Source organism: Suricata suricatta, chromosome 16 (genome assembly GCF_006229205.1).
Source record: "Suricata suricatta isolate VVHF042 chromosome 16, meerkat_22Aug2017_6uvM2_HiC, whole genome shotgun sequence".
Classification (NCBI taxonomy): domain Eukaryota; kingdom Metazoa; phylum Chordata; class Mammalia; order Carnivora; family Herpestidae; genus Suricata; species Suricata suricatta.
Genome location: NC_043715.1, coordinates 23,453,723 through 23,464,014, shown reverse-complemented (window position 1 = coordinate 23,464,014; position 10,292 = coordinate 23,453,723). Strand labels below are relative to the sequence as shown.

General features: G+C 41.9%; 1 pseudogene; it reads right to left on the bottom strand.

The window, feature by feature from the left end:
* Window positions 1-5,494: 5,494 nt before the first annotated feature.
* LOC115279718 lies at window positions 5,495-7,620 on the bottom strand (annotated as a pseudogene).
* Window positions 7,621-10,292: the final 2,672 nt, after the last annotated feature.

Here is a 10,292-nt window from a genome sequence, read left to right as displayed (position 1 = left end):
GAGTGGAGGATGGAGGGTCAGAAGTTGAATAAATGCCCTTATATTGTTAAATGATAATAAATACTCATGTGAAATTGTATTTTCAAACAGGAAACAAATAATAAAAAGAATGTTATGAGTCCTTTGAAATGCAGCCAAAGGAGCCACAGTTAAAATTTTAACAAGTGAGAGTCATTAGCTAAACAAATCCTGACAGCTTCACAGTCACGGAGACCTAACAAAGGCTTGATTTGTGAGATGCCCTTAATAGTCCCTTTGCATTTCCCTCACACATTCCGTTTTGTTCCTCAACTGTGGACCCTAACACGTCATTCCCTATTCTCTCTGCTAGCCATCTGTGTTTAAGAAGTAGAGCTAACGTTTCCCTTCATCGATGATCAGAAGAGAGATTCTCTCCTGCATCTTGCTATATTGATCCTCTTTAAAAGGAGGGACATTGCTTACAAAAATGAATCAATTGATGCCTTTAAGCTTTCAAAATGAAGACTTTCTGTCTTAGGTTTTGCCATTTTCTCTCAAATGATAAAAGCAGTTGGTTCTCATTGCCCCCACTCTAAATAAGAATAAAAAGTTATGGGTTATGCCATGCATAATTTATAGTACTCAGGACAAATGCGACCTGATAGACATACATTTTAATGAACCCCTACCAAATATGAGGCTATATGGTATTTAATTTACATGTAATTCTCTTATAATTCTCACAAAGGTGTAATGGGGTAGGAAAAATTAACTTTACTTTGCAGTCAAGGAAACCAAGGTCAGAAGGTTGAAAATAAATGACAATAAAAATCCCTCATGGAACAATACATGTAGAAGTGCTGGAGAGAGAAACGGAATGAGAAGTGTATTCCATTTATTCACTTTCTATCAGGGAAAATATGATTATTTCTAATAGTTCATGTTATATTCATACTTCAAGTTTATTTTGAGTCTTATTATATTTTCATTTTATTTCAATTTTAATATGGATGGAATAATAGAACTTTTAGTTATAATTTTCTTACTGAATTACTTCAATCTCTCCCCTCCCCCTGCCACAGAAGCATATCCCAAATTTTAAAGAGCAGTTGGCTAATAAAAACATATTTTTTTGATAGAGAAATGTATTTTATACAGAACTGGCCAAGAATAAATCCTCTTTCACATTAGCTCAGTATAAACATGTGCATTGACTCATACATAAATGTGTTATTTTAGATATATTTATTAATGGACAGCGGTCTTAGGCAGTAGCAGAAACAATAAACCTGATACTTTTGAAATCTCTGTGGCAAATTGCCATAATAGAGAGCTGGTGTGGAGAAAGAAAAAGGGTGTGCGAAACTGGCTTTATTGAATTTTTCAGTGGTATCCCCATAAAGAAAATAAATATTCATTCATTTATATATTTATTTATCTCGGATGAGCTCATTGTGAAGCACAAATATTTCTCTAACCAGAGGTAGGGGGTGTTTTCTTGTTTGTTTTGTTTTTATTTCTTACTACCTCTAAACCTTTTCTCTCCTTCCAGTGAATCACCAAGTTCTCTTAACCTCAGCACCTTTTGAAAGGAAATTGGAGTCTCCAGATGGAACCATCAAATTGTTCTCAGGCCACTGGTGTGTGGTTAGCGATGCAGGGAGAAGAAGGAAGATGGGGAACCCAAACATATTTTCTCTCTGTTCAAGGCCCTAGAGGCCATCTGCCTACCTTGGAAGGGGATCCCGGGTCCGTTCTTCCTGAGTGCTATGGGAACCTGCTGCACAGGTGACTTAAGGCTAAAAAAGTTTGATGGGAGAGTGAGAGTCTGTATGTGTCAGAGGGAATTCCTACTATTGTTTAATTTGAGATAATTTTAGTGAACTATTGTGAGAGCCAAAACTACAGAAGAGTGAATTTTCATGCACATTTTTATTACAAATCTCTCCACAAATCAACCGTATCCTTTAAAAATAAGGAATTGACAACATTGTTTTCATGTGTTAAATAAAAAAGGTTTGAATAGACATTTACGAGAGAATATTGACTGAAAAACACATACAGAAATATTCTACCTCTAAGCATTCAAATCAATACAAACCTGGCTTCAGTGTTAGAGAAATGAACAAATATAAAAATCAGAATATTTAATATGGGAATGGTTACAGTAAGTGGACAGTTTTACCTTGATGGTCAGGGAAAAATTGAGGTAACCTTATCAAAAATGTCACAAAATACATTATACTCTTAGATACGTCTTAATCTTATTTCTGGAAAGAAATCCTGAGAAGTCAATAAACAAACCAAAAAATCAAAACCAGCTAAAAGTTAAAATATGCACATTAATATCCATCTTGTACAGCCTTCCTGAAAATTTTGAACACTTGGAAATGGCACTTATAATTGAAAGAAGAAATTATGGTACGCTTTACATGAGGAAATAGTATGCGAGGATGAATTTTGCCTTTGCAAAGTATTTCAATATCATGGAAACATGTTTGCTTTATATTACATGAGAGCATATGTACTTTATACATATAATATTCAGAATGATCTCAAAATTATGTAAAGGTTAAAATATAAAGCAGGCAAGGAGTACAGATTTCCCCACCATCTAAAAGTAGAGTTTTCCTATGAAACCTTTTACAAGGAAAAAAGCAATTACTATTGTGTAAAAGTGAAAGTTTTCTTCAGATTTCTTTTGGTTAGTGAAATTAGCTAGTATTAATGTAGGTTTTTTTATAAAAGCAGAGTGGAACAAAGCGAATGGGAGATAATCGTGGGGGAATATGGCTGGGGAAATCTGCATACCAGAAATGTTATACAATTATTAATGACTACGTCCAATATTATGGGTATTCTTTTTTTCCGCTATTTTTCTATTTTCTGTATCCCAAATATTTTCTTAGGAGCAGATAATCAATTTTTAAAATGAATAAAAATACATCTCATCAAAATTATTTTTAAAACAAACCTTAGCATTTGGAAGCCTTTTTGAGTAGGAACTGCCATTTTATTAAAACCTAAAATAATCTAGTCACTGCCATCCGACCCCCCCAACCATGTTGAAAGATGTCATCTGAATAGCATGGATTATACCTCCACAAAACTAGATTACATCCCTAATTCATGATTATTTTGGAAAACTCACCTTTCAACCACCTACAATATGGGCCATCATTCATATCGAACTTAATTAGAAAACAGTTTGGATGTTGGAGGAATTCCTAATTTAAATCAATTAAAGGGAAAATTGTCAGGTTAGCTTTGGGTTTGCTTTTCTCTACTCTCACAGCAGGACTGAAGAGATCTGTCTTCCCCAATCTCATCGTCTTCACCCAGGATTATGTCATAGTGTTCAGTGTGTAAATCTAGGGACTTGTGGTGGCAATTAGCATCTGAGACTCCTGCCACAGCTAGAAGGAGCCTGGATGACAAACGAAGGCATCCCAGGATTTCTTGCTGGAAATTCTTTGATGGGTGCTTTCATTCACAAATGACATTTCTCCACTTGGTGGGGCAAGGCAACCCTGTTCCCTAGCCCTATTTCTGTTCTATGTTGAGAGCTCTTCTTCCCGTCCTCCCCATGCCCTAAATCCTATTGTGTCACGGTTAATCTAGTTATCAAATGGAAAAAGCATGTCAGATAGTGACTATTTAAGGAGCACATTCTTTTCACTGAGTAGATCATTACAGGTCCTTTACTTTGCATTGCTAAAATAAGATTCATTGCCTTATCTGTCACCTACCCATATCCCTGCTGGCTTAAAATATGAGCTCCATCTCTACCTAACTTATATGGAACTACTTTCTGTGTAGTAATTTCACTCATTTGCATGCATTCTAAAATCATTATCTGCCATCTAATGGAATGTGTTATATATATATATATACACACATAAATATATACACACACACACACACACACACACATATATATATATATATATATATATATATATATACACATGCATATATATACACATATATATAGTCTCCATGTAATGTGGAGGTACCTGAAGGTACCAAGTATTTACTCTGGGGGAAGAGGAAGGAGAAGAAGAGGGGTCAAGCTCCACAGAATCCCCAAATAGGCACCCAGAGCCCGATAGTGAATCAGACAGTGGTATACTGTATGTATTAATATATGTATATACATATTATAAAACTAGGGCATATGATCACTTATATATTTGCCGTATATCTCAGGCTATGGATCATTAGAATAGGGACTAAATTTTAGCAATCTTTAATATCCCAGGATATGCATTACTCTGGGTTTACTACTTTGAATGAATGAATGAATGAATGGAAGAATAACAGCTGTCGAGTATTACTTTTGACTACAAAAGTAGTAGAAGATTTGAAAGTTATTGGATTTCTGATTCTACTTTGAGAAAATAATTCAGAATATTTGAAAGGAGACATACCTTTAAATTCTAGATTATAGTCTGTCAGAGTAAACCAAAAGAAATTTCTAGACAAGAGTCTAAAAGTCTAGACTACATTATGGTTATGTATTTGGGATATCTGATGGAAAATCTAGGTCTGGGGGGTTAGAAAACCATTTAGGGTTTCAACCTATGTAGTCGAAGGTCAAGACAATTACCCAAGTAATTAAGGTGATTGTATTTTCTTTTTTCCTCACTTAACTTTTATGTGTAGCATTGTCTCCCATCAGATTGTAAACTCCTTAAGGTTAGAAATCGCACTCTTCTTTGAGTTTGGATAATTGTCTCTCAAGAACTGTGTCTTAGATGCTCATTTGTTTGACTGTTGTTGATGAGCTCCTGTAGAATGTACAGGCTCCAGAGATATCACTTATTTACCTTTTTGGTAATTTTTCCGGTGCCTCAATGCCAGTTTGCCAGACTCCCCTCCAAGGGGTGGTCCAATATGGAAAAGCCCAGGATGGATAGGGTGTACTGGTGAAACAAGAGGTGTCTAAGGCATAGCATCAACTAACCTACCTACCTACCTTCCTTCCTTCCTTCCTTCCACCTTTATGTAGCTTTAAAATCATCTTGGGCACTTTTCAGAGGAAGATTTCTAGGCTCACCCCCAGATACTCTGATTCGATGTTCCTGGACTGTAGCTCAGAAATACACATTTTATTTTATGTATTTATTTTTTATTGAGCTGTAATTGACATACATTATACTAGTTTCAGGTGTACAGCATAATGATTTGATATTTGTATATACTGCAAAATAATTGCAATACGTCTAGATATTATCCATCTTGTATATATGTTATAAAGTATATTAGGAAAATACTGAGATTTTGCTTCATAAATAGCTACAGAAATCTGGGAGGACTGAATGGAGTGGCTGCTGTGTCCCTCTGCCCAGGTCACTGGGAACTCATGGGGAGGGGAATTGTGGAGGGAGCCTGGTCATGACCAGAGGGAGAGAGGGTCCTTCTGGATGCTGTCTTGGATGGGAGTCTGATGTGAGGGAAAGAGAAAGAGAGAGAGGCTAACACGCCTCCATGTCATGATGGAGTAACAGGTGGGGGCCAAAGAGGTCAATGGTCACGATGCTTGGGAGTTACTGGATACGAGTGTGTGTGTGTGTGCCATGTCCTTCACCAGCACAGTGCCAGTCACTGTCTTCTCACTCAGTGGCAGCTCCAGTAGGCAGGGTGTCCAGGGTCAGGAGGGCCAGGCTCCCACTGGTCAGCATCCTTCCTTCAAACCTATACTTGTCATATGTCTGACAAGGGACACAGTCAAGGTTGGTAATGGCAGTCACTTTCTGCAGCACACTGTGGTCACTCCGACAGATGTCTGGCAGCTTGATCTTCTCTGTGATCTCATTCATGTCCATCAGCTATACCTTCTTGAACTCATTCTCAATCGTGAACACACACAGGGGCCATCTGCTATGCAATGGATGGTTGAATGGAGATGGGTTTGGGTTCATAGCTGAAAGTTGAGCACCTAGGTTGAGTTACAGAAATTAATGCCCTTTACAGCAGTTACAGATTCTCTGGGTGCTAGGGACTCAATTTCAGGACTCTGATGCCTTCAGGCAGTTTAGGGGTGCTCACCTGCAGGTCACTGATGGGGACATTGGAGCTGTTGGAAAAGTGAGTGTGCATGTGGAGGCCCCAGGGAGAAAGGCCGGATGCCTTCACCAGTAACAAAGTGCAGTAGCTCCTGCCTCCCAACCCCTGACACTGGACTCAGCAGCAAAGGGATCAAGGTATTTTTTGTTTGTTTGTGAATATCAGGCCCTCAGGGTCAGCAGCCAGACTGGTGGATAAAATTGTGGGAGGAACAGAAGCTGGACAGGAGGAGGGAGAAATCCTCTAGATCAAATAAAGACATTTCTTTGGCTGCAGAGGTACTTGTTCCACAGGGAGGGTGTTTTGTTTTGTTTTGTTTTGTTTTGTTTTGTTTCCTTCTTCCTTTCAGGAGGCAGTTTCCCCTGCTGCTCCTAGGACTCCAATGTCTTCTCAAACTGATGAGCTACAGCTGGAATCTCTGCTGTTCCCGGAAGACAAGCCTTCTCCTTGTCCCTCTGGCATCTTCTTCATTTTCCCCTTCTCATTTTCCTCTTTGCTATGTTCACTCTCACTCCTCCCTTTCTTTTCACCTTCATCTTGGCCTTCACTGTTGGTCTCAATGGTTGACTCTCCAGCTGCTCTCACTGCTGTCTTTGCTGATTCGCTCTCGGGCTCTGGGTGCCTATCTGTGGACTCTGTGGGGCCTGACTCCTCTTCCTCTCCTTCCTCTTCTGCCACATTGAACACTTGGTCCATTCAGGTACCTTTATATTGCATGCAGATGTGTCTGGAGCTTCTTCTGGCCAGTCCGGAAGCTCTTGGTAGCCTGTGGACTTGGAGTTAGTAGGTGGGACAGTGAGCCCAGCTGGTCTTTGAAGGATGACCCCAAGCCTGGGGTTACTTTGGGTGCTAGGAGGAGCTTCTTTGCATGGTGGCCGAGGGCTCCACCCTGCGCTAAAGAGACGATAAACTGCCAGGTGAAGTGTGGTAGGTCACGGATATCATGGTTCTGGTGGGACTTGGCCAGCCTTAGTATAGACTGGGTCAACAGCTTGTTCTGCTTAGGGTTGGTCAGGTAGCGCTTGGCTGCCAGGTTGATGACCTGCAGTTTGATGAAGTCCTGGTCTGCTGTGAAGGACTTGGCCCTTTTTCCCAGGACATCAGGTGAATACTGGAGACATGTTCACAGTACTCATCAATGAGCCACAGGATCCTGGCTCAAGTTATGAGCACCTAGATGTTGCTTGTGAGCTTTGCCAACTTACGAACTCTCCTGCTATGCTGGCTGCCTCTGCAGAAGCTTCTTAATGATGACCACTGAGTCTGTGATGAATAGTGCATCCCAGTGAAACAGTAGCTGCATCAGGCCATTGAGGCAGGTGTCACACACTCATCCTATGTTAGCTGCACAGTGTCCAATGGCCTGGATCATGATGCCCTAAAGTTCCTGACCATGCTGTGAATATAGGTCTGGCATTTTTGTAGGACAATAAGGATTCTAGCTTCATTAATTAGTTTGCTCAGCACTTCCAGCTTTAGGCTTTTGATCTGAGTAGAGTTGATCAGTCTGATGTAGAGGCTAATCAGATAGGGTTGGAATATACTGGACATCCAGGACAGATACTGGACATCCAGTGAGGTGGCCACCATGCACCTTAAGGCAGAGAGAACAGTCTCAAAGGGCACTGCAAGGAGCAGTAGGTGTGGAGATGGAATGTGCGCCAAATAGAATGGGGCAGAAGACAAATTGGAGGAGGGCAATAGTAGGAAAGGGGCAGGACTGGGATCAGTGCAAGGATGGGTGGGCCAGGATAGGGAGGCTGCATGATGTGCGCAACATCTTAAAGAAGGGTTTGTTTGTTTTGTTTTGTTTGAGAGCACAAAATATTTTATTTAACAATTTTCAGTGTAACAAATTTGCTTTTTGGAAAAACAGGAAATCTGCCTCAGAGGAAGCTTCTTGGATCAAAGTCGCTGTCAGTAGCCACGGAGAACACTGGGCAGTTCTGGACTGGAAGAAGCTGAGGGAGCCGGAGGGCCTCACATCTCAGGAATCCTATCAAATGCTGACCGAGGGACACAAGAGACTGCTCCCCCAACAAGGCCAGGCATTTCTCAAAGTGACAAGAATAACTGGATCTGGTCATACATATCTCCAGAACATTTTGGAGAACATTTTGTGGGGGCTTTCCTAGATGATCAAGTGAACCGGAAAAATGCAAAGACCTGTGCGAATTACACGTTTACAGTTTCTACATTTAGACTTTAAATAACTCACAAACTATTGGGGCTCCTGGGCGGCTCAGCTGGTTGATATCTGATTCTTGATTTTGGCTCAAGCCCTGAACACAGGTTTCTGGGATCTAAACCGGCCTCACGCTCTGCACTGAGCGTGGAACCTGTTTAAGATTGTCTTGTGTGGCACCTGGGTGGCACAGTCAGTTAAGAGTTCGACTTTGGCTCAGGTCATGATCTCACGGTTTTGTTCGTGCATTCAAGCCCTACATCAGGTTTTCTGCTGTCAGTGTGGAGTCTGCTTGGGATCCTCTGTCTTCCCACCCCCACCCCCTTTGCCCCCCCTCACTTGTGCTAACTCTCCTCTTAAAAAAAAAATCTCCCTTTTCCCTTCTGCTCTGCTCAGGCTCTCTCTCCATTCCCCTCCCCCCCCCCAAAAAAAAAGTCTAAATAAATAAGGGGCACCTAGATGGTTCAGGTGGTTAAGCCTCCAACTTCAGCTCAGGTCAAGATTTCTGGGCTTTCCGCTGACAGCTTGAAACTTGGGCCTGCTTCAGTTTCTGTGTCGCCTCTCTCTCTGCCTCTCCCCTGTTTGCGAGCTCTCTCTCTTTCTCTCTCAAAAATGAATACACATTAAATAAATAAATAAATATAAGATACCAGCAAATGAAGTTCTTCTAGCAGAACATACAGAATTTCTAAAGATTTTTATAAATATTTAAATCTTCGGTCCATTTAGACATAAGAATGCAGATAGTTTTAAGAACAGTTTGTGCAGCCTCAAAACTTTTGAGGCCATTAACAAGAGGTCTTGCTTTGCGATTTAGTGGGGGTAACACTCAAGATTATCAGGTAGGAAGATCTCGGTGCCGGAAGGCACTCCGCCCCCTGGAGGTGATGGATGGCACCTGGCGGGGGGAGGGGCCTCGACGCCACAAAGAGCGTGGTCAGAGGCCGGAGCCGCCCGGAGCCGGAGCAGCCTGCCGTCCAGCGGCCTGTTAAAGTGTGACCGTAGCCGACCTGGCCTGTCAGACCGACGCTTCGCGCTTAGCAGATGAGCGTGTTCCACAGAAAGTCCCAGCACTTCTGGACCTGCTGCCTCTGCCGAACCCCGGAGCAGGTGAGTGCACCGTTCTTCATTGTTGTGTAGTTTGCGGCTCGTTCTCGCGCCCCTCTGCGGTCAGAGCTAGATGTTTTGGGCGTTCTTCCCTGAGGTGAGGGCCCCCTCCCCCCACTTTTCGTGGCCGTGGACGCCAGTGGGGCTGGGGAGCGGGGCGCTTGGTGGGGAGATGGCACCTCAGACTCTTCTGTTTCTGTGTTGTCCTTTCCCCGGATATGCAGGAGCTGCTCAGACAAGCTTTTAGGGTTTTTTTCAGAGGCAGTTGTTCCGTGTGTCTGTGCAGCTTTGGTTTGTCTGTGGCATGAGATGAGTTCAGGATCTCTGTACCTCGCTCTCTTGAACCCAGGAACGTTCTGGAGGCTGGAAGCCCTCCAGCAGGGTGCCAGCATGGTTGGGTGAGGGCACTACACTTTTTAAACATACATTCACTATTTTTTTTATATATGGGTCGTGATATGGAGAATGAAGGCAAAATAAATAGAAAAAAATTGAATTTCCTTACTACTTAAAGCCCGTTTACTTTCCTCAAGTACCCATCTTCCTCCATGTTAATACTTTGTTAGAGGCACAAGGCAACCAGACATTAGCCCACCCTCCAGATCCTGTTAGGTCTTCCTAAACACATGAAAATCCCTTTGAGAATTTGTTTTATCTCTACTCCCCTCTGCCCCTGCCCCCCAAGAGAGCAGTCATGTCCAAATGTGGTCCACGGGTACACATGTGAAGGGTCTCATGAGGAAGGTTTTTCTAGACAGTAGTAACTTATTCTAAAATCAGCCAGCCCCTCAAGGTCCTGGAAATCTTAGTTCCAAATTCCTTGGAGGCTTCGTCTTTCCCTAACCCCCTCTCAACTTGTAAATATATAATCAGCCATTTCTCAGTGCAGCTGTTCCCGCCCACGGTCTTGTCTCCATGCTTGAATAAAACCACCTTTTTTGCACTGAAGATTCCTCAAGAACTATTTCTT